This window comes from Budorcas taxicolor, chromosome 21, assembly GCF_023091745.1.
Source record: "Budorcas taxicolor isolate Tak-1 chromosome 21, Takin1.1, whole genome shotgun sequence".
In the NCBI taxonomy this organism is placed as follows: Eukaryota; Metazoa; Chordata; class Mammalia; order Artiodactyla; family Bovidae; genus Budorcas; species Budorcas taxicolor.
In genome coordinates, this window is record NC_068930.1 from 17,380,528 (window position 1) to 17,405,338 (window position 24,811).

Sequence of the window (24,811 nt, forward strand, 5' to 3'; positions counted from 1 at the left end):
GATGGCACAGACACATGGCCAGCTGAGGGCCGGGCACCTGCCTTCCCAGGCGTTTAATCCTCACCATGGCCTTACCAGCAGGGACACTCCCGGATATTGTCACACCAGGAGACAGAGGTACGGCGAGACAAAGTGACTTGCCGACGATTCACAGACAGCAAGCGGGAAGCAGAAATAACCACAGAGACAGAGCGGGGACTTCCCTGGTGGTCCAGTGGTTAAGAACCCACCTTGCAGTGCAGGAGGTGTGGGTTTGATCCCTGGTAGGGGAACTAAGATCCCATACGCCTCGGAGCAACTGAGCTGTGCCCCACAACTAGAGACCCTGCACCCCACAACCAGGGGCCCCGCACCCCACAACCAGAGACTCCACGTACCACAATGAAACATCCCACCCGCTGCAGCTAAGACCCAAAGCAGCCAAATAAATAAATGATTTTAAGAAAAGAACAAAGACAAAGGCTTTAAGAAAATGGGGGAAGGAGGGGAGAGGGTGGTCTGGGAGAGAGAGTGGCCACAGGCAGAGAGGGGGTAAAGCCAGGGTGAGAGGTGGACACAGCCTCCCCGAGGTTGGGCGGTGGGAACCTGGGCAGCTCCTGGGCCCAGGTGTGTCCTCTAGAGCTGTGTGTCAGGAGGCTGAGCCTGGAGCCCAGACATCCCGCTGCAGAGGGAGAAGGATCAGGGAGGCCAGTGGTGATTCAGAGAGGGCCGAGGGGGAGGGATGAGGATAGGATGAATTAGACGCCACTGAAGGCAAGGGGTCTCTGGTTGAGCATGCATGTGGGGCTTCCCAGGTGGCGCTAGTGGTAAAGAAACTGCCTGTCAATGCAGGGGACTTAAGAGACGTGGGTGCAGTCCCTGGGTCAGAAAGCTCCCCTGGAGGAGGGCATGGCAATGCTCTCCAGTATTCTTAGAGATTTCCATGGACAGAGGAGCCTGGCGGGCGATGGTCCATGGGGTCGCAAGAGTCAGACACACGAGTTAGCAACTGAGCACACACGCATGAGATGCAGGTCGGCCTCCCTCCCTCGGGGGGCTGCATCTTGGACCCCAGCATGAGAAGTGGGTCACCACCCGGTGGACTCGCTGGACTTGACCCCGAGCAGCCTCCCCTGGCCTCTACCAGCTGCTTTTCGAAGAGAAGAGACTTGATGGAGAGCTCCTATCTTGTAACCCAACGGGCACAGCCTGTATCTTCAAAGGACTCTGGAACCTCAGTGAACCTTCTCAGCGGCCTCGGAGTGGCTCCCGGAGGGAGAGGACACTGCGGTGAGGTCACTGAGGCTTGGAGGATCACAGGGACGGGCCCAGGCCCCAGGGAGGCAGCAGGGCCCACAGTTGGAGGTTGGGCCCAGGCCCTGTGGAGCGGGGAGGGTAGGAAGCTCCCGTGGGTCAGCTCTCGGACCTCAGTAAGCATTTCCCATCTCATTCGCCAAAGTGCTTCGCTGTCCACAGGAGGGGTCCTCATTGGTCTTCACTGCTCAGGAACGGGAAGCTCACTCCATTTTTATGCAGCCACACAGACATCGCTGCTGGTTACGATAATGAGGTAATTCTTCATTAAGCACCTCTTGGGTGTTGGGTGCTCTAGGCCTGGTAAATGATCGAACCCTCGTGATAACTCTGAGACCTGCTTCTTGTCACCTCCAGTTTGCAAAGGAAGAAACCAAGGCCCAGAGAAGCTGGGTCACCAGCCTGAGCCCACACAAGCAGAGAGGAGCTGGGGTTCTGTGGGCCCCCAAATCCTGCACTTCCTCCCACCCACCACTGGGCAGGAGGAAAGGGTGGTAGAAAGGGTCACAGGTCATTAAAATCCTTCTAGTTATTCTAAAGGAACTGGTGTGTGCTTGGGGTCCAGAGGGAGAGCCTGGACCCCAGAGGGACACCGGGGCTGAGTGTGCGTGTCACACACTCAATATATGTACTGATTATATGTGTCACACGTATATATGAGATACACATTTACTCAGCCTGGGGGCTCTCTGGGGACCCTCAGTTTACCAGTCCTCAGCAAGCGTGCTTTCCACCATCAGGGGAAATGGGGGGGGGGGGGGTGCTCAAGCATCTTCCCATCACCAGAGGGACTCAGACAGCTGCTCAAACCCTGGACGGATTGGAGGAGAGGGGAGGTGCCTGTGCCGTGCAAGGCAGGACAGTTCCCCACCTGCTCCTGGGAGGGCACCTTCCCTGTCTGCAGGAAGACACGCTGGGGCAAATGACACGGCCATCAGCCCTGCGGCCATCAGCGAAGGCCCTCATGGTGTGCCATCAAGGACACGACTGGGTCCAAAATACCAGGGCAGGGGGACAGGGGCCTTGGCATAACTGGTTACACACCGCAACCACAGGGCCCTGAATTCCCCAACCCACACAGTCCGGGCTTGACTTGATTCATCTTCCTCAAGCTTGTTGAAGCACACTTCTCCCTTGCTCGAGACGAAGTCAGAGTCCCCTACTTTACAACACAAAGTCCAAATCTGGGATGGCCAGCGCCATGGGCAGGGTCGGGGTGCCAGGCTGTACAAGTCCACACAGTGCTGGGTGGACTGGCCTCTGAGAGCAGGCTGGGGTCACTGAGGCAGGTGGGGACCTGGCGAGTCCCCCACTGAGTGTCCACTGACAGGTGGGAGAGGTACACGCATCAGCAGTAAGCTTGGTGCACAAGAAGGCTGGCGAGTGCGGACCCAGGGTGAGCACAGGGTCAGAGGTGGGCCAGGATGGGCTGGTAGAGGCCTTGGGGTGCTGCCCATGAGGTTATCAGTGGATTCGGGCCCACAGAATATGAGTAGGAGGGCCTCCACTTGAGCAAACGCTCAGAAGCCCAGTGGGTATTCATAGGCACAAGGCGGAGACAGGAGCTGGGCAGAAATCCCGCCATCAGAACTGAGTCCTGCCACCAGGGGATTGGATTGCACTGCGGCTCTGAAAGGTGCCCCAGAAGAGAGATCTCTCAGATTTCCCACGAGTTCGATCCCTGGTCTGGGAGGATCCCATATGCTGCAGGGCAACTAAGCTACTGCTGAGTCCACTCCCTAGAGCCTGTATGTGGCAACTGCTGAGCCCAGGAGCTGTAGCTAGAGAAGGCCAGTGTGCTCCAGGGCCCATGAGCCACCACTACTGCAGCCTGCGACCCTAGAGCCCGTGTTGCATAACAGGAGAAGTGCGCACACTGCAACGAAGAGTAGCTCCCGCTCAACGCGACTAGAGAAAGCCCGAGCCCAGCAGCAAAGACCCAGCACACCCAAAATAAAAATAAATGCTTAAAAAAAGGTAGAGAAATCTCTCCCTTTAGAGGCATGGCTGGGCATTCCGAGGTCCCATCGGGGGCAAGACAGACAGGAGCAAAGGTGACACTGGGGAGACCCAGCGGCTGCACTGTTCCACCTCCAGCCTCACCACCAGCAGTGTCCCGGGGACAGCGGTTCTGCTTGGAGAACAGTGGAAGATGCTTGAGGTGTGAGTGACAGGCCAATTTCACCCCAATTCATCACTAAGGGGGCCTGGCTGCTTGTTGATTTTGAATTCGAATTCCTGGTGGAATTCGAGGGTGGGGTACTCAGCGCTGGGTCCACATGTTCTCAGCGAAGAGTGCTATCACCGTCAGAAGTCTGCAGAGCACCCGAGAACAGGCACGCCCCACCAGCTTCATTTCCTCTGTGGTTTCTCGATAGGGTGGGGAGGCTGATTGGATTGGGGGATGTCATCAATACAGGACACGGCGAGGCAAGCACACACCGGACATAAGTGCTTGCTCGCCGCGCGAGACAGGGAGGCGGCACCATGCTGGGACCCAGAGCTGGCACAGGCTCTGCGGCCATCAGAGCAGGTGCTGGGAGTCTTGTGGGGCAGAGGCCAGGAATGCTGTTGAACAGTCTACGATGCACAGGACAGCCCTCACGGCAAAGAACAACGCAGCCTGAACTTTCCTAGTGTGGTGGTTCAGTAGCCCTGCTCTGCAGCAGCCAGGCTGCAGCCCATCTCCCCTCTGCCCACCTCCAACTTATGGAGCAAGCAGACAGGGGTGGTGCAGGGTGGAGGGAAATCATGACTGTTTAACATGGATTGTCATCTAGCACTTAGAATAGAATAAGTTTGGGGTGTACCCTCAAGTCAGGGAGGGGGCGAAAACCTGGATCACTACAACTCGAGAAGCTTGATTGCCTCTAAGCCGTTAGCCACCTGGTCCGCTGGTTCCTGACCACCGCGCCGTGCAGTCGGGTGCGTGTCCATACCCCCTGCCGTCCATTTCCATGGGGCAGGGTGTCAAGGGGCCAGGCAAGAACTGACAGGCCAAGTGGTCTCACCCAAGCCCGCGGCTCATTTCCCAGCCTAGGGTTTGGCTCTGAAACCCCCCACAGTGCTCTCTCTACTACACTTCCGGTTTCTAGCCTTGCTCCTTGGTGCCAGGCACTGCCAGGTGGAGGGCAGGGCACAGACTACAGTTGTGACATCCACTCCTCTTCCAGTGTGCCGCGTAGATCTCTATGCAAGGTTTCACGGTGGGCTGAATGACGCCCCCTTGCCGCTACTGAAAGGTATGTCCACATTCCAGACCTGGTGAACACAATTTGGAAAAGGGGTCTTTGCAGATGTAATTAATTAAGGATCTCAAGAAGTAATTAGGGGCTTCCCCGGTAGTACAGTGGCCATGAATGCGCCTGCCAATGCAGGGGACGTGGGTTCAGACCTCGGTCTGGGAAGATCCCCCATGCCACGGAGCACCTTAGCCCGTGCACCACCACTACTGAGCCTGTGTGCCTAGAGCCTGTGCTCCAGAACAAGAGCAGCCACCGCAATGAGCAGCCTGAGCGCTGCGATTTCAGTTCAGCACCCACTCAGTGCAACTCGAGAAAGCCCAGAACCACCGCAATGGGAAGCCTGAGCATGGCCACTAGAGGGTAGCCCCCGTTCAACGCAACCAGAGAAAGCCTGGGCACAGCAAAGAAGAACCAGTGCAGCCAACAAAAATATAAGTAAATAAAATTTTTAAAAAAGAAGTGATTATCCTGGGTCCCCCGGTGGGCCCTTAAATCCAAGTGTCCTTGTAACACCACAAGATGGAGAAGAGAAGGCCACGTGAAGCCAGAGACTGGAGAGATACAGTCACAAACCACGGGATGCCCAGGGGGAACAGAGGCTGGAAGAAACTAGGAAAGATGCTCTTTCGGGGCTTCTGGAGGGAGCGCGGCACCATGACACCTTGATTTCAGACTTCTGGTCTCCAGAACCAGGAGAAGAGACATTTCTGCTTTTTCCAAGCCACCAAGTTTATGGTAATCTCTTGTGATGGCTCCAGGAAATGAAGATAATTTTCTTTAAAGAAAGAATATTCTGCATGTGTGTGGGGGGACTTCTCTGGCGGTCCAGTGCCCAAGACTGCACTCCCAATGAAGGTTCCAGGCTTCGATCCCTGGTCGGGGAACTATACCGCATGTGCTGCAGCTAAAGACACAGCATGCTACAACTAACACCCTGCACAGCCACATAAATAAATATAAGTAAGTATTTTTAAAAAGGTGTGTGTGCATGCATGTGTGCTGAATGGTGGCGAGGGCTGAAGCGGGGGGGCTCTGCTTATTGAACTTCTCAGTTCTTTCCCAAAGCCTCCACTTGGCACATCCAGAATCCTTTGAAACCTATTAACTAACTGAGAAGTTACTGGAATCCCTGAGGGAAAGAGCAAAGTTCGAGCGCTGTCTTTGCTACCCAGGCATCTCACGCAACAGTGCATCTCATAAGGAGGAGGTGACTGGCGCTGTTAATCACACTCTCAGTGACAGGGGGAAGAAAGACGGGCCCCCACTTTCAGGGACCCACTTAGGTTCTAGTACAAGTTACTCAGCAAAAGGAACAAGCGCACATCACCCCCAGGCCCCCAAATCATGACAAAAACACGTGCTGTGTGACCTGCCCGCAGGGACCACCCTGATGGCCTGTCTGCATAAACTCTGCCACGGAGCAGACCACCAGTGTTGTCAGAGACGGCCTTGCTCGTTTCACAGGTGGAGAGCCCCAGATGTGAAGTGACCTATCCCCAGGTGTCGAAGAATTGGGACCAGAAGAGAGGCCACAGCCCGCCCAAGGCCCCCTTCCCTGTCTCAGCATCCTTCACGTGTACCTCCACTGGTGGGTTAGCGTCATCCACTGGGAAGAGCACTCTGGGCCACTAATCACTCTGTGGACCGGAATGCTGGAGGAAAATGATTCCCAGACAGGTGACGCTTAGCTTCAAAGGAGTCCGTCTCCGACGTGTATTGTTTAAAAGGCTAGAAAGGAAGTGATGATAGCTCTGACTTCATCCATTCCGGAGTACAATTACTCAGCCGGGCATGCAGAGAGCCCACACTGTCCTCTGAACGCCTTCCATCTGCACTGCATTGTGGCCAAACGGGAGGAGTCGGTGTTCTCTGGACCGCTTCCCCTGCAGAGCGTGAGCCTCCCCAGGCAGGGAGCCACGCCGCCTGCCTCCTCTACTCCCAGGGCAGGAGCGTGGGGGCTCCGTGGCGCCTCCCTCTTCCCTCCTATTAGTAAGCCCCTACTCCTCAAGGCCCAGCTCATGCCAGCCACCCACGATGGCACTACCAAAGCTCATCTCCTACCCCCACATCCCCTGGGAGAAGCCTTCCTTCCATCTGGTCCTAGGATCCCAGGTTGCAGCACCCTCTTCATCCCGACTAGCTTTCTTCTCTCTGATCCTCAGCATCTCTGTGCGCACCCTCAGCCCCAAACATACCAATCTGAAAAACTAACTTTAAAAGATATCCATCTATACTTACAAGGGTGGTAAAATTCACATAAAATTGACCATCCTACCCGCTTTGAAGTCTACAGCTTAGAAGGGTTAAGTATATCTACACTGTTGTGTGATCAACCTCCAAGAGTCTTTCTAAAATATTTTCTAGCATTTCCTTGGTGGTCCAGTGGTTAAGCCTCCACGTTCCCAACACAGGGGGTACGGGCTTGATTCCTGGTTGGGGAAGTTCCAAATGCCGTGGGGTGTGGCCAAAACTAACATTAGAAAAAGTTTTTTCTAGATAATTTGAAAGAATGGAAAATTTCAAATTTTAAAAGTAGAGAGTCCAGAATAGAATAATGAAGGCCCAGATTACCCATTACTAGTCCCAACCTTCATCAACTCATGGTCCATTTTCTATGTATATTCCACCTATATCTCCTGCCTCTGTGTTAATTTAGAGCAAACCCCAGACCTCATTTTGTCTGTAATTATTTAAAGATCTATCTTTAAAAGATGAAGACAAGACCACACTGCTATCATCAGACTCGTGGCATTTAACACTCACCATAGAAGGCTGTCTAACTTTCAAAGCCCACTCATACACCCAAACGCCTTGATCCTCCAAACAAGGGTTTGAGCTACCATCACGGCCTGTTGCGCTGACCAGGGCATGGATGCTCATGATACTCAGAGGCTGTCGTTATTGCTGTTTAGTCGCTCAGTTGTGTCTGACTCTTTTGTAACCCCAAGAGGCTTCCCTGACAGCTCAGCTGGTAAAGAATCTGCCTGCAATGCAGGAGATCTGGGTTTAATCCCTGGGTTGGGAAGATCCCCTGGAGAAGGGAAAGGCTACCCACTCCAGTATTCTGGCCTGGAGAATTCCATGGACTGTATAGTCCATGAGGTCGCAAAGAGTCAGATACGACTGCGTGACTTTCACTTTCATTTCAAGGACTGTAGCCCACCAGGCTCCTCTGTCCATGGGATTTCCTAGGCAAGAACACTGGAGTGGATTGCCATTTCCTTCTCGAGGGGATCTTCCTGACTCAGGGATTGGACCCGTGTCTCCTGCATTGGCAGGCAGACTCTTTACCACTGAGCCACCTGGGAAGCCAGCTCAGAGGCTGAGTGATTCCCCAAGAGCACTGATGTTGAGGCTGAGACTGAGTCAAGGCTCCTCTTCTCTCCCCTTGCCCCTCGCCTCTTTGGGAGGACGACTTGCTTGGAGAAGCCAGCTCTGAATGAGCCCGATGTCCAGCCAATGGACAAAAACCCTCATCGTGCTCTAATCTTCCCGTATTCTCACTTGGTCAGCCTGCCAGTTTGGCCCCTTTAGATATTTCTGCTTTCTTTTCAAGTATAAAAGTGATTACAGGAAGTCATCTAACCTGTTTTACATTTTACTTTTCATCTTTGTGGGGAGAGGCAAGAAAGAAACCAGGAAAACAGATTTATGTTCCCTGGGTGGGTCCTCAGGCACTATCCACAGGGAGGGTTTCCCCAGGGTGTCACTCGGTGACTCATTTACAGTTCTGCCTGGGAGAGCTTTGTCAAGGGGTGGAGCCTTTAGATGAGAAAGAAAGGAGAAAGCAAAAGAATACTCATTGCTCAAAGCCGCCTCCTGGCTTCATCCTGGGATCCCTCTGTTCCTAAGGCCATGAGGACCTGTTGACAGGGCTGGAATTTGGTGGAACTGGAACCAGAGTCAGAAGAGCAGAGGGTCCCACAAGCCAGATTTCTACCAACTGCAAGGATGCTTCCCTTGTGCAGCAAATGCAAAGATTGCATTCTTCTTTTCATAAAGACTGAAAGATGTGGCGCTAGTGGTAGAGAACCTGCCTGCCAATGCAGGAGACGCAGGAGACACAGGTTCGATCTCTGAGTTGGGAAGATCCCCTGGAGGAGGGCATGACAACCTGCTCCAGTATTCTTGCCTGTAGAATCCCATGGACAGAGGAGTCTGGTGGGCTACAGTCCAGGGGTTTGCAAAGAGTTGGATATGACTCAAGCGACGTAGCACAGCACTCAGTACTTGTATTAATACAATTTACGTATGGAAGACTATAGGAGGGTGAACCTGGAATCTGACTGGGAAGATCCTTTTTTTTTTTAATAACTGGATTTTTAAAAATTTTATTTTCTAAAATAGTCTTAGTGAACTGAAGTTGCTCAGTCGTGTCCGACTCTTTGCGACCCTGTGGACTGCAGCCCACCAGGCTCCTTTGTCCATGGGATTCTCCAGGTGAGAATACCAGAGTGGGTTGCCATTTCCTTCTCCAGGGTATCTTCCCGACCCAGGGATCGCACCCAGGTCTTCCACATTGCAGGCATTGAGGTATAATTTACATATAATAAACTGCATATAAAGTGCACAATTTGGTAAGTGTTTAATACATGTATTAGCCATTTCCTTCTCCAGCGGATCTTGCCAACCCAGAGTTCAAACCCGTGGCCCACGCTGCATTTCCTTCATTGCGGGCAGATTCTTTCACTGCTGAGCCACCGGGGAAGCCCAGTAACGCATGTGTACATCTGTGAAGCAATCTGCTCTGGATGTTTGCTGCCAACACAAACCCTTGAAGAAATACCTATATACTGCATGAAGGATGACAGGGGACAACCTTCCACCGATTACCATCAAATTGCAGGTCCCTGGATGCAGAACATTTGATTTCATTCTCATCACTCCCACCACGGTGCACTGGTGCATTTTGCTTTTGCACCTGGGCTGGTCTACGTAGACCGCAGTTTCTCAGCCTTGGCACTACGGATGTGACTGGGTGAGTAATTCTTGGTTGTGGAGGGCTGTCCTGTGCATCAGACAATGCTGAGCACTTCCTTTCGTGTCTACCTACTATTTAGAGGCCGCCAGGCCTTCCCTGGTGGCTCAGGAAAGACTCTGCCTGCAATGTGGGAGACTCAGGTTTGATCCCTAGGTCTGGAGAAGGGAATGGCTACCCTCTCCAGTATTCTTTTTTTTTTCCTCTCTCCTCCTCCATGAAGCCATTCTTTATTCCTCCTATTGAAAGAAAAATCTTTCTATAGATGACTACCCAACTTTACTCCACCACTCACTTACAATATATCCTATTTATTAAAAGCACTCCTATACTACTACTTTCTTTTTTAAAAAATGTATCTTTTTTTAAAATTGAAGGATAATTGCTTTACAACCCGAGTATTGCAACCCACTCTAGTATTCTTGCCTGAAGAATTCCATGGACAGAGGAGCCTGGTGGGCTACAGTCCATGGGATTGCAAAGAGGTGACTAACACTTTCGCATTTTTCACTTTTCAGGCTTGACAACCAAAAGTATCTCAAGGTATTGCCAAATGTCCCTGGAGGATAAGAGTGACCTTGAATGAGAACGACCAGTTTAGGGCATGGACTTCTGCGGGCAAGACCCTCTGTCTTATTCCTCCTTACCTCCTTCGAGCCTAGCAAGGTGCCAGCACACAGTATTTAGGAATCGCTAAATATTTGCGGGTCTCCAAGAATCTCCCTGTGATATAGACATGGGATCCAGCCCAGTATAGAGGTAACTGAGACACAGGAGATGCGAGCTTGATCCCTGGGTCAGGAAGACCCCCGGGAGCCCACTCTAGTAGTCTTGTCTGGAAAATCCCATGGACAGAGGAACCTGGTGGGCTACAGTCCACGGGGTCACAAAGAGTTGGAGATGACTGAGCAACTAAGCACCCACGCAGCGGGAGGCCCACAGAGGGTCTGGATCTCCTGGGTCACGTGATGAGTGAGTGACAGCGCCACAGCTGCGCTGCTTGCAAATCCTGCAGAGGGGGCGGGACTTGGCACGGAGCTGGAAAGAGGAGCTCCATTTGAGATTCTTCTGCTTTCCAGCTTTGGCCGCCAAAGGAGCGAGGCTGTTCACACCATTTGGGCAGAACACTCCAAGTGCCTGCAGCTGTTAATTAATGAGGACTGTGTTTCCAGAGACTTCCTCTGCTCTGGAGCCTCTGTGCTGACCCGGATCAAAGGCACCGGCACTGCGTGGCCCCACCAAGCATGAGAAGAGCAGCGTTCATTTTTTTTTTTTTTTTAAATCTGTCTAGTAGCTTAAACCTGAATAGACGATACTGTCTTGAATCAGGTTTGCAATAGGTGATGGCCAGAGGAAGCCTGGCGTCCCAGTGCAGTCAGGACTGCGAATGAATTTAGTTACAGCCTAGAAGTCCTATCCTAATCAGCTTTGGAGTCTGCTTTCCTTTTTGAAGAGGAAAGTAGAACAGAGTAAACCATCTGATTCGTATTTAAAAGTGGGAGCCAGGTGGGGGCGGGGGCTGGGCTCAAGGGGTTAGTAAATCTCAGATGTGATTCGCTGAGCAGAGAGAGTCTAATTCGTGGCTGCAAGACGACTGCGAAGTTTGAAGTCTGCCTTTCAAGCATGCCAATCAGGAAGCCCACAAATAGCTTCCTGAATCTCTACCCTGACGCTCGGGCATGCCTGCACCCCTTGATGCCCCTAGGCTGGGCAGGCTTAGGAGGCAGCCCGAGCCCGGAGTCACCAGTTTCAACCGGTCAACTGGCTGCAAAGTAAAGAGTCTACATCAATCCCACTTCTAGAAAGCAGGTCCCAAATGCTGCACGTGGCCCTCTTGCAGTAAGGCAAGGCTTAACGAGTTATTTAATGACTCAGCTGCTGACATGGACCCTGGGTTAATGCTTTAAGTACGCTAGGCTTGTAAGTTTCCCTACCACCCATGTGTGAGAAGTCTCCCGTATCTGTATTAAGAAAGAAAAACAGAAACCAGCGAATACCACAGTGACATCCCCTGCCAGCTTACCACCCTGAGTCCTCTCACTCTCCCCTCAAGGGTGCAGGGCATGTGGCCAGGGGCCTGAGTGGTGGGCACGACGGCACTGGCGGGCTGAGTTGAGAGGACCCCACCTCAGCCTGTATGCAAACCATACGGGAAGCAGAGGGAGGGGTGGATGAGTTCTGCCCGGGAGCAGAGAGCTGCGAGGGGCTTCCCCACTGGCTCAGCGGTAAAGGAGTGAAGTGAGAGTTGCTCAGTCGTGTCCGACTCTTTGCGACCCCGTGGACTATGCAGTCCATGGAATTCTCCAAGCCAGAAGAGTGGAGTGGGTAGCCTTTCCCTTTTCCAGGGGATCTTCCCAACCCAGAGACTGAGCCCAGGTCTCCTGCATTGCAGATGGACCCCTTCCTATAGCCTGGTGTGATCATGGTGACCTAGTCATGATGGGACACCCCAGGGGGCATTACTGCACACAGACACACATGCCCAGGGTGCCATCAGCACAACTGATCCTCAGTCCTTTCCGATTTAAGCGCCAGCTTCCTCTCCCCACCACAGACAATATTTACATTCATGGTGTGAACAAGCAAAGCAGAGTCTCCTCAGAAATGCATCTGGAGTCTCATCAGGTCCTTAATAGCATCTTTCAATGGTTTGCCCATTCACTGAGATGTTGATTTTGATGTGAATTGAGGAACTCAAGGTTTCCATCCACATAGAAGAGTAAGGAGCCCTGCTAGGACTCTGGGCAGGTGCCAGGCCGTGCCTGAGTTCCACAGGCACTGTCTCATCTGATCCTCCCCCCAACCCGAAAAGGTAAGCATATCCTTAGGCCCACTTTACAGATAAGGAAACTGAGGCTCAGAGAAGTCAAGCAGCCTGCCCAGAGCCAGACAAACACAGTTAAATAGAAGAACATGGCCTTGAAGCTGCCGCATCATGCACCCCACCGCTGTCCCCCAAGGAACCAGCTATGCCTCCACGGTGTGTTTAAGGTTTGCATCTCAAAGAAGCTGCTTTGTTATTAATAATAACTAGAAAGCTGCTATTTATTGAGCCCTCATTACATCCTAGACTGTTTGTGTGCACCTCTCATTTCACGTCACAACAATGTCAGAGACAGGAGCAAGTATTTTCACCAATTTTGAGAGGAGGGTACTGAGGCTTAGGGCTGGTCACTGGGAAGCCAGGATGGGGACCTGGTCTCTGCCGGTTCTCTCCACTGGCCCATCTCTCCTCTGAAGACCTAGAGAACATCGCATGGCCCTGGACCTCTGGCACAGAACTGACTCCTCTCTGAAATCTAGACTTGGGCTGGCCTTTTCCTTTCCATAGATTCATGAGGTCAACCTGCTGGGGGCTCTTCGCGTCCTCCCGGAGGTTCTGCCCAGCACTGAGGGTGTGGTCCCACCCGGGGTGCTGAGAGTGCCCAACACCTGGGCCTCCCGCAGGCAGAATCAAGGGTGCCTGGTCCTCTCTCTTCCTCGAGTTCCACCTGTGACTGTCGCCCATGAGAAGCTTCCCAGGTTCTGAGCTGCCTTCTTCCTACCTTCCCTGACCAGCCAGGGAAGCTTCCAAACTCTAATGGAGAGCTTCCTCTTTTTAAAACTTTCCAGTCACAGGCTCAACAGGACCAGTAATATAACTTTTTATTCACTTTTAAATAGAAATAGCAAGGGAGTTGTAAACATTTTCATATTAGATTGTGGTGAAGGTTGGACAACTCTGTAAACTGCATGTAAAATGAGTAAATTTTATGGTATGTAAATTGTCCTTCAATAACATTGTTTTAAAAAAGAAATAAGGTTTTTAAAAAGAGCTATAAAGGGGTTTGAGCACACAGATTCTAAGTTACTGCAGGAAGCAGGGGCTATATGGAAAAGGCTGGCCACATATTTGTGGAAACTCAACCAAATGATCAAGCCCACTCCATTTATCTCCTTGTAGAAAAACTGGAATAGAGATGTGAATTCAACCAAATGATTTTATTATTTTTTTTATTGAAGGATAGTTGCTTTACAAAATTTTGCTGTTTTCTGTCAAACCTCAACATGAATCAGCCATAGATACACATATATCCCCTCCCTTTTGAACCTAGCTCCCATCTCCCTCCCCATCCCACCCCTCTAGGTTGATAGAGCCCCAGTTTGAGTTTCCCGAGCCATACAGCCAATTCCTGTTGGCTGTCTATTTTACATATGGTAATGGAACTTTCCAAGTTACTCTCTCCATACATCTCACCCTCTCCTCCCCTCTCCCCACGTGCATAAGCCTGTTCTCTTTGTCTGTTTCTCTGTTGCTGCCCTGTAAATAAATTCTTCAGTCCCATTTTTCTAGATTCCATATATATGCCTTAAATACAATACTTATATTTCTCTTTCTGACATACTTCACTCTGTATCATAGGTTCTAGGTTCATCCACCTCATTGGAACTGATTCAAATGTGTTCCTTTTTATGACTAATATTCCATTGTGTATGTGTACCACAACTTCTTTATCCATTCATCTGTCGATGGACATCTAGGTTGCTTCCATGTTCCACGTATTGTAAACAGTGCTGCAATGAACAGTGGGATACATGTGTCTTTTTCAATTTTGGTTTCCTCAGGGTTTGTGCCTAGGAGTGGGATTGCTGGGTCATATGATGGTTTTATTACTAGTTTTTTAAGGAATCCCCATACTATTTTCCATGGTGGCTGTATATATTTATATTCCCACCAACAGTGCAAGAGTGTTCCTTTTTCTCCACACCCTCTGCAGCATTTATTGTTTATAGACTTTTCAATGATGGCCATTCTGACCGGTGTGAGGTGATATCTCATTGTAGTTTTGAATTGCATTTCTCTAATATGAGTGATGAAGCATCTCTAATAATGAGCAATGTTGAGCATCTTTTCATGTGTTTGTTAGCCATTTGTATGTCTTCTTTGGAGAAATGTCTGTTTATGTCTTTTCCCCACATTTTGATTGGGTTGTTTTTCTGGTGTTGAGTTGTATGTGATGCTTATATACTTTGCAAATTAATCCTGTGTCAGTTGTTCCATTTGCTATTATTTTCTCCCATTCTGAGGGTTGTCTGTTCACCTTGCTTATAGTTTCCTTTGCTGTGCAAAAGCTTTTAAGTTTAATCAGGTCCCACTTGTTTACTTTTGTTTTTATTTCCATTACTCTAAGAGGTGGGTCATAGAGGATGTTGCTTTGCTTTATGTCAAATGTTCTGCCTATGTTTTCCTCCAAGTTTTATAGTTTCTGGTCTTACATTTAGGTCTTTAATCCATTTTGAGTTCATCTTTGTGTATGGTGTTAGGAAGCATTCTAATTTCACTCTTTCACATGTAGCTGTTTACATGTAGCATTCTTTTATATGTAGCTGTCCAGTTTCCCCAGCACCATTTATTGAAGAGGCAGTCTTTGCCCCATTGTATATTCTTGCCTCCTTTGTCAAAAATAAGGTACCCATAGATGCCTGGGTTTATTTCTGGGCTTTCTATCTTGTTCCATTGGTCTATATTTCTGTTTTTGTGCCAGCACCATACTGTCTTGATGACTGTAGCTTTGTTGTATAATCTGAAGTCAGGAAGGTTGATTCCTCCAGCTCCATTCTTCTTTCTCAAGACTGCTTTGGTTATTCAGGGTCTTTTGTGTTTCCATGTGAACTGTGAAATTTTTTGTTCTAGTTCTGTGAAAAATGTCATTGGTAATTTGATAAGGATTGCCTTGAATCTGTAGATTGCCTTTGGTTGTATAGTCACTTTCACAATATTGATTCTTCCTACCCAGGAACATGCAATATCTCTCCATCTGTTTATGTCATCTTTGATTTCTTTCATTAGTGTCTTATAGTTTTCTGTGTACAGTTCTTTTGTCCCCTTAGGTAAGTTTATTCCTAGATATTTAATTCTTTTTGTTGCAATGGTAAATGAGATTGATTCCTTAACTTCTCTTTCTGATTTTTCATTGTTAGTATATAGAAATGCAAGTGATTCCTGTGTATTGATTTTATATTTCTGTGTATTGATTTTGACTTTGTGATTTTTTTTTTTTAAGGCTACATTGAGTCTTAGTTGCAGCATGCAGGATCTTTCGTTGTGGTGCACAGGCTCAGTAGTTGTGATGCCCAGGCTTAGTTGCTCCAAGGCATGTGGGATCTTAGTTCCCTGACCAGGGACTGAACCTGCATCCTTTGCACTGCAGGACAGATTCTTAATCACTGAACCATCAAGGAAGTCCCCACCCAACTGACTTTTAAGCTCTGGTGAACAGGGGCAGGGATGGGTAAGATGTTAGAGATCTGAAAGCAGAGTTTAGAATTAGGTGTGTGCTCAGTAGGGCTCATCCACGGGGCTCAGCTACTGAAGGCCAGTTTGTCAGCAGACTGTCGAAGGCAGGACCTGTGGCTTGAACAGCTGCAAGGTCAGCCCAACTGGAGAAATGAACAGGTCTCCAGTCATTAGTAAACTCTGAGTAAACTGATCCCTAAGATTCATTCATCTCATTGATAAAATTTATAAAATTTGATGAAATTAAATGGATTATGTACTTCATAAGATTACCCTAAGGGTAATAAGATATTCCATGGAAAATGCAAAAACTTAGAACAATGCTTGGCTGATTAAAAAATTTTTTTTAAATATACCACTTAAAGGAACAAGTCTAGGGACTTCCCTGGCATCCATTGATTAAGACTGTATGCTTTCAATGCAGCGGTCATGAGTCCAACCCCTGGTCAGGGAACTAAGACCCTACATGCCACCAGGTGCCAAAGAAACAAAGGAACAAGCCTAGGCACAGCCCTCACCTGGCACCTGGCAGTGAATTACATGATTCAGTCAGTCTTCACAATAACCAAGTGCAAGGGGTCTTACTGTTCCCACTTTACAGACTGGGAAAGAGAGGCTTCCAGCAACGCAGACACTGGCCCACGTCACCCAGTGAACAGGTAGTGGAGCTGGGATTTGAACCTGCGCCTGCCTATTTTGCAGCAGCTGTGACTCCACTACAGCATTACAACCCTGTTCTGAATGGATTTCACCGATAATCCATACACAACAGATAATCCCAATTAGCATCCGTCACATTAACAAGATGCCCTTCTCCACTTATGTCCACACTCTCAGTTGTCCTGGCCACATCCTCAAAACGGGCCCCACTGAAACATCTCCACACATGAGGCTCCCAAAGGGTTAACCTGCCCGCGAGCTTGGCGCTCAGTCTTAAAAGTAGAACCTGAACAAGCCCAGGGGTGCTATTTTTAGCTCTCCATTTTTGTTGTCCTTTCGGGGGAATCTGGTAGCATAGGCTGAACTAATGTTTCCTGTTCTGGCGTTTTCTTCTCACCACCTCCTACCTTGAGAAATGCTGAGCCACCAAAGGGCTGGCCTGGTTATAGGGCTGCCACTTCTGACTTCTCAAGACCGACCTGCAGGAGGAGAGGCCCTGATCGAGGCACCCTCCCAAGGATGCCTGGGGCGGGAGAGAGGCTGAAAGGGAGCCAATGGTTTCCAGACACTGATTTCCAAGGAAAGCCTTAATGAGCCTCTGGAAGAGGGACCACAGGGACAACTCCAATGGCCAGGCTCCAAGCCGTGGGCTGCCATGTGAGCAGGAGCCCGATGGAGTGGCCTGGCTTCTCAGAGCCTGCCTCTGGGCTGTGGTTCTGAACCTCAACGCCCCCACATAACTCCATGACCAGCTTGCTGGCATCTCAGAGCTCATAATTAGACATTCACTCCTTGAGCCAAGTGGTCACCGTGTCGCCAAGCCCTGCCCTTTCCAAGTTCTCTCCAGCACTACCAACAGATTTGCATTCTCCAGGACACAAGTGTGACCACACTAACCCCTTTCAAAACTCACCAGGGATCCTTTGTTGCCTTCGGGATGAAATTCACACCTCCTCACATGGTTCACAAGACATTCCAGTCCCTTCTCTACACACCATACACCAAGCCTCTGCATCCCTGTGCTTCACAGATTAACCTAACTTGGATGGGGTCTGGCTGCTCCCCAAGTCACCCTTGTAAAATCCATACAGAACCCAAATGTCACCTCCCCCATAAAGCTGCCCCTGCCCACCCCATTGAGCTTGCAGAATCTTCCTTTGAGCATACTAAATGCTCAGCCCAAGTTTGCTACACTGAATTAACTCAAGGCATCTGCCTTCAATTAAAATATGCAAATTCATCTGGAAAAGGAAGCATTCCTTAGTCACCGGCACTTCTGGTGCCAATGCGCTTGCTGGGTGCTTCCCAGAGTGCAGAATCTGATGGCGGAGAGATGACTGAGGGCCAGTTGCGGAGAGAAAGGAGAAGGGCACAAGGGTAGCCCTGGGAGGGCCTTGCCCTCCGCCTGGGATGGATGGAGGAGAGACCTGGGGGTGGTCTGCGACCCCTCTCTTCACCCTCTCTCCAAATCCTGCTGATGGCATGTTTCCAAATCTTATTTTTCATAATGCACGATGGAATGTTATTAATCAAACCACACAAGACTTGCCAAAAAAAAGTCTGCTAAATGACAGAAGTTTGTCTTCTGTGATTTTATTCCTGCTGCGTTTCTGCTGAAATTGGAATCCAGGAGCTCACAGTCTGATGGAAGAGACTGGGGTGGGAACCGATGCTTCTGGAACAAACTGTGCCCTGTGGGAGGAGGTGAGAATTTCTAGGTAACTGTAACCGTCTGCAGCAGGGGAGGGAGTGTCCTTCAGTTACAGAAGGAGAACCTGCATCCTGAGAATGTGTGACTGGCCAAGCTCTCTGTCACCCCACCGCGCTGTGTGACCAGCACTCTGTAATGTGACCACCTGGCATAGAGGCCTGGGTGGCTGAGCACTGGTCATGTGCCAGGTGGCACCAGGTGCAGGAGACTGGGCTCCTTTTCCCATCTTGAGAGAAATTCAACCTCAATCTCAGGGCTGACATAAGCGACATTCATCATAATTTTCTATCAAAAAAGTATTTGCATACAGAAAAGAAGAGGATGGACTCAGGAATCACTCTGATGCAGCCAGAGGCTGATGTGAGTTAGTGTCATTTCCTTGGAGGTGTCCCAGGGAGCTGCCACTTGAGGCACACAGAGACAGTGCACGTGTGGCCCTCTGACCGTGCAGAGACCTCAGAAGCAGCTGAACAGGGCAGCTCCCGGGGACACAGAAGGATTCACACTCATCAGTCCCCTCCAAACAATCCAGGAGAGCTGGACCATATAGAAGGCTGAGCACCAAAGAATTGATGCTTTCGAACTGTGGTGTTGGAGAAGACGCTTGAGAGTCCCTTGGACTGCAAGGAGATCCAACCAGTCCATCCTAAAGGAGATCAACCTTGAATATTCACTGGAAGTACTGATGTTGAAGCTCCTATACTCTGGCCACCTGATGTAAAGGGCCAATTCATTGGAAAAGACTCTGATGCTAGGCAAGATTGAGGGCAGGAGGAGAAGGGGATGACGGAGGATGAGATGGTTGGATGGCATTGCCAGCTCAATGGACATGAGTTTGAGCAAGCTCTGGGAGATAGTGAAGGTCAGGGAAGCCTGGCGTGCTGCAGTCCATGGGGTCGCGAAGAGTCAGACATGGCTTAGCAACTGAACAACAACAACAAAGAGACTAACCAGAAGGTCAACCTACAATGTGCTGTTCCCATTCACATTTTACAGGTGAAGAAGCAGAACATCAGAGACATGAAGCTACTCCTAAGGAACACAGGAACTCCTGGTGGAGTCAGGATTTGAACCTAGAAAAGGCTGACTTCAAAAGCAGCTCATTCCACTGCTGTGCCACACAGGAAGCAAGAGACTGCACTTCATGTCTCCTTCATACCCAGCTCAGAGCCTGGATCCCAGGTAAGTGCTTAGGGCAGGGGTCCCCAACCTTTTCAGCACGTGGGACTGGTTTTGTGGAAGATAATTTTTCCATGGAACAGGAAGGGTGAGGGGTGGTTTCAGGATGATTCAAGTGCATTACATTTATTATGCACTTTATTTCTATTATTATAACATCAGCTCCACCTCAGATCATCAGGCATTAGATCCTGGAGGTTGGGACTGCTGGTTTAGGGGACTCTATGAATGAGTGATCAAACGAACTCATGTTTGTAAACGCGAGGTATGTATTAATACTACCATGGGGTATGACCTGCCCCTTACCTAGAATTCCCAGAGCCCTGGTAACCAGGGGTCCCCTGAATGCAGTCACCCCCTCCTCCTTCCTCTGTGTAAATGCCCCTCCGGTGCCCAGACAGAAGGAGGAAGGGCCATCAAGAGCCGGGCGCCAGAGTCCTTGCTTATAGCTCCCCCGGGTAGTCGCTGCTCTTGCCCCCCGCTGCCCTTTTAGCAGAAGAGCGAGACAGGGAAAGGTGAGCTTGCTGCCAGAGGGAAGCAAATTGCAGGAAAAGGTCAGGCAGGCAGGGACCCCTTTTTGTGGAATGCTGTGGGATGGAGGCCAGCCCTGAGCCCTTCACAGGGAGAGAGGGAGAGGGCGGGGCCTCGGAGGGACAGGAAGTGGGGGCTGGGGTGACAGTCCTCACCATCAGGCAGAAGCCCCCCTTGGCCACAAAGGTCACTGCTGAGTCCTGCCCCAGGGCCACAGGTGGCAGGCCTTGTACCGAGGCCACAGAAGCGGAGCCCAGAACCAAGGTCACCTTCGAAGCTGACTGACCGCTTTTGTGCCCAAAGCCCCTGATCACCGCTAACCAGCTTCCTAACTCCCAGTTAAGCAAAGACACCTGCTTTAGTGAACACCCTGCAGTGTGCGCATGCGTGCGCCCACGTCACTTCAGTCGTGTCTGACTCTGTGCGACCCCTCGGACTATAGCCCGCCAGGCTCCTCTGTCCATGGGATTCTCCAGGCAAGAATACTGGAGTGGGTTGCCGTGCCCTCCTCCAGGGGACCTTCCCGACCCAGGGACTGAGGCTGCGTCTCTTACATCTCCTGCACTGGCAGGCAGGTTCCTTACTGCTAGTGCCACCTGGGAAGCCCAATAGTGCCCCAACCAATCACCTTCCAGCAGGAATTTTCTTTGTCTTGAAGCTATAAAAATGAGCTATTAATTCACAAAAACGGTTGACTCTCCCTGATCGGTCAGGAGGTCGGCCCGCTGCACCCGCAGTGCCCATGTTATCTCTGCTCTTTGTTCTTAATAAACTCCCTCCCTTCTGAAATGCTCTGCATCTGGAAATTCCTTTCCAACTAGTGCTCGGACTGCCTCGACAGTCATGTGACAGGTCCTGCCAGACTGGGCTCTGGGAGTCATGGATGCTGTCCAACCTGTACCCCAGCTTCAGTACAGACAGGCCCCCCTCCTCAGAAATGCCAGGGAAAGCCAACCCCTATGGATATCATGGGCCAAGGGTGCACCTCTGGGGCTCCCGGGGTGGAGCAGTGGGCTTGGGGGTCTCACTGCTCTTGACCTTGCTCCCTCCTTTGCCTGCGCTATAGCCACATGACCCCACTCAGCCCAGGATGCTAACTTTTTCTTCCTGGGTGAGGTCAGCCACTGCAGGAGGTGCAGGCAGCCCCCCTGGACCACGTCTGGGGTTAGCACAGCTCAGTCTGGGCTGGAGGTGAAGGTGGGTAGCCGGATGCTGGTCCGTAGACTGCCATCTTTTCCCCCTGACTGGTGTCTGGGCTTTTCTGAATAGTTTTCCAAAATGAAAATACTCCCTCCCTACTCCATCCTACAGATGCTAATGATGAATTAGATGATTAAAAATATGCATCTACCATTATTTTTGACAGTGATTTTTTCACTTGAGCAGCCAAGTATTTCCGGAGCTCCCCCTGCTTGCACCCAAATAAGAGCTGCATTTTCAGGCCCTCAGATTCCAGTGCTCTGCTGGGTGACCTCACTGAGTGCCCCCAACTGCCCTCACTCACACTAGGAGATTCTCATGCCATTTAGGGCCTGCTTTTGAGGCACTTCCCTGGTGGCTCAGACGGTAAAGCGTCTGTCTACAATGTGGGAGACCCGGGTTCGATCCCTGGGTCGGGAAGATCCCCTGGGGAAGGAAATGGCAATCCACTCCAGCACTATTGCCTGGAAAATCCCATGGACAGAGGAGCTTGGTAGGCTACAGTCCATGGGGTTGCAAAGAGTTGGAGCAACTGAATGACTTCACTTCACTTCACTTCACTAGTTTGAGGTACAAGGGGTTCACTCACACTCATTCTGCAAGAATTTTGTCACCTGGAAAACTTTCTGGAGCAGAATGAGATGTAAATTGCATGTGTGTGTATGCAAGCATACATGTGTGTGTGCATGAATTGTGCCTGCATGCATGTATATGTGTGTGCAAGCATGTGAGTATGTATATGCGTGTGTGCTCATGAATGCATATGAATGTGTATGCATGCATATACATGTATGTGTGTGTGTATATGTGTATGTGGTGTGTCTGTCTGCCTTGCACAGGTATTTGAAAGCTTGGAGTTAGTGGCTCAGGTCTTCCTTCTGGTTGGATTTCTTTAATGTTTGGAGTTTTCTCATCACTGTAGGTAGGGCCTGTGGGAAGGGCCTGGGCAGCCAAGGCAGTGGACAGCGGTGGAATCTCCAGGGAGGGCCCTGTGTGTGTGGGTGGGGGGCAGCCCATCAGTGACTCTCTGGATGGCAGCAGGAAGGGGGCTACAGAAGGCTTGCCCAGAGCCTCAGCATCACTCTGCAGCCAAGTCCTGCTCCCCTAAAGGGGATGCCCTCTGTGTGAGCGTGGGCAGTGCTCTCGGGAACAAGCCCATGGGGGCGTCTACAGGGGTGACCTGGGTTCCGGGAGCCCTCCCTGCCAGGCCCCCCTCTCCCCAGCACTCTGTCCACCTCTCAGCATTGCCATGGTCCCCCTGTAGCTCTGTTCCCACCAAGACGGTCAGCAAGGTAGGGAGCGCACACCCTCCACTGGTTAGCTTTCTTGGTATCTGCCCAGCAGTTCCACCAGCTCTTGGGGTTCTAGAGATTTCCTAGCTAATCTATCACTGCAGAACAATGGAGTGATTCAATCTGGAATGATTCAATGAACAACTGGGTGAAATCTCAGAGTTTCAGGACTACTGGGGGGGAGCAGTTATTCATGAACCAGAAGTGATTCAAACGTGAGTGGGGGAGAGCCTTCTGCTGTGCTTTTTCCTCCTCTTTAATCCCTGAGATGGAGCTCAGCTGCACCTTCCTTCTCTTTCTGGTCTGTATTCATTTCTGTCTGCTCTCAGTCTGGTAATTTGCAGCCCTGTAACTCTGAGAGGGCTGACAAATGGGCTCAAGCCAATCCACCTTCAAACACACTCCCAGACCCAAGCAAGGTGCAGGGAGAGTCCCAGAAGAACAAGGCTCACTTACTGGGCACCTACTATAAACCAAACCCCAAAGAGAAAATGTTTATTAATTCACAAACGTAGTTAGAAATGGACATGGAACAACAGACTGGCTCCAAATCAGGAAAGGAGTACATCAAGGCTGTATATTGTCACCCTGCTTATTTAACTTATATGCACAGTACATCATGAGAAATGCCAGGCTGGATGAAGCACAAGCTGGAATCAAGATGGCCGGGAGAAATATCAATAACCTCAGATATGCAGATGACACCACCCTTATGGCAGAAAGTGAAGAAGAGCTAAAGAGGCTCTTGATGAAAGTGAAAGAAGAGTTCAAAAGGTGTCTTATATCTCAACATTCAGAAAACTAAGATCATGGCATCCAATCCCAGCACTTTATGGTAAATAGATGGGGAAACAATGGAAACAGTGAGGGACTTTATTTTTTGGGGCTCCAAAATCACTGCAGATGGTGATTGCAGCCATGAAATTAAAAGACGCTTGTCCCTTGGAAGAAAAGCTATGACCAACCTAGACAGCTTATTAAAAAGTAGAGACATTACTTTGCTGACAAAGTCTGTCTAGTCAAAGCTATGGTTTTTCCAGTAGTCATGTATGGATGTGAGAGTTGGACTATAAAGAAAGCTGAGAACCAAGGAATTGATGCTTTTGAACTGTGGTGTTGGAGAAGACTCTTGAGAATCCCTTGGACAGCAAGGAGATCCAACCAGTCCATCCTAAAGGAAATCAGTCCTGAATATTCATTGGAAGGACTGATTCTGAAGCTGGAACTCCAATACTTTGGTCACCTGATGTGAAGAACTGACTCATGGGAAAAGACCCTGATGCTGGGAAAGATTGAAGGTGGGAGGAGAAGGGGATGACAGAGGATGAGATGGTTGGATGGCATCACTGACTCAATGGACATGAGTCTGAGCAAACTCTTGGAGTTGGTGATGGACAGGGAGGCCTGGCATGCTGCAGTCCATGGAGTTGCAAAGAGTCAGACATGACTGAGTGACTGAACTGAAATGCATTTAAATGAGTAAAATGCGTCCTTGGGTACTGTGGGTACCAAAATGTGCAGACCAGTGCCTGAGGGAACTTAGATCCAACACCTTTTAGAGGCTCCTCTCGGCACAGACTCTGTGCTGCATTAGGCGAGCAGAGTGCTCAGTGCTGGTTGGAGCCAGTAATGGGCCTGCTGAGCTCGTGGAGCCACTGCGTCTGTACCCCTCCTCCTCACCTGTCAAGGTCCTGGTTTCTAGATCCAGGGACGCCAGCCACCTGGCTTACTGTGGAAAGTGGAGCCTTGGGCTCCCTTGTGTGCCATCTGGTCAGGGGCACGGAACCCACAGCAGGCAAGATGCCAATCGCTGCTCACATGCTGTATAACGAGTAAAGTGACAAGCCTGCCCACAGGCCAGGCATGTGTCCTGCCAAGCCCTGGACACGGGTGATGGAGGCAGGGTGACGAAGGTGACATCTCCAAGGAAGCATGCACACACTCAGAGAAAGTGATGTATGTACACCAAGGCTGGGGGAGGGCTTTGGGAGGTCAGGGAGTCCAGCCCCCTGCCTCAGGGCAGCAGGAAGGCTGCACAGGCCTTGCTGCACAACACGCATCTGCTTCCTGGAAAGCAGATGGACAGCAAACCAGCTCTTTTTAGAAACCTGTTCCAGGGCCGTGGCTTCAGCCTTTCTCTTCTGCTGAAACTCAGCCCCTGAGAAGGGAGGTGATGTGCTTGGTAAGTGAGGCTGGGGCAGAAAGGCTCACCCCCTTCCTCCTGACCCCAAGACCCTCCACTGCTGCCCAGACTGTTGATAAACAATACCTGAACACTGATCGAGCGGACTCAGTGTGCTGTTGTGCTGCTGAGCTCAGTCGCTCAGTTGTGTCTGGCTCTTTGCAACCCCATGGACTGTAGCCCACCGGGTTCTTCTGTTCATGGGATTTCCCAGGTAAGAATACTGGAGTAGTTGCCATTTCTTTCTCCAGCAGATCTTCCCA

The 24,811-nt window shown here is 50.4% G+C and overlaps 1 protein-coding gene across 2 annotated transcripts in view; it reads right to left on the bottom strand.

Annotated features, from left to right (window-relative positions):
- The window catches only part of SLCO3A1 (solute carrier organic anion transporter family member 3A1), a 375,012-nt gene that overhangs the window by 108,439 nt on the left and 241,762 nt on the right, over positions 1–24,811 (bottom strand). The window lies entirely within an intron of this gene.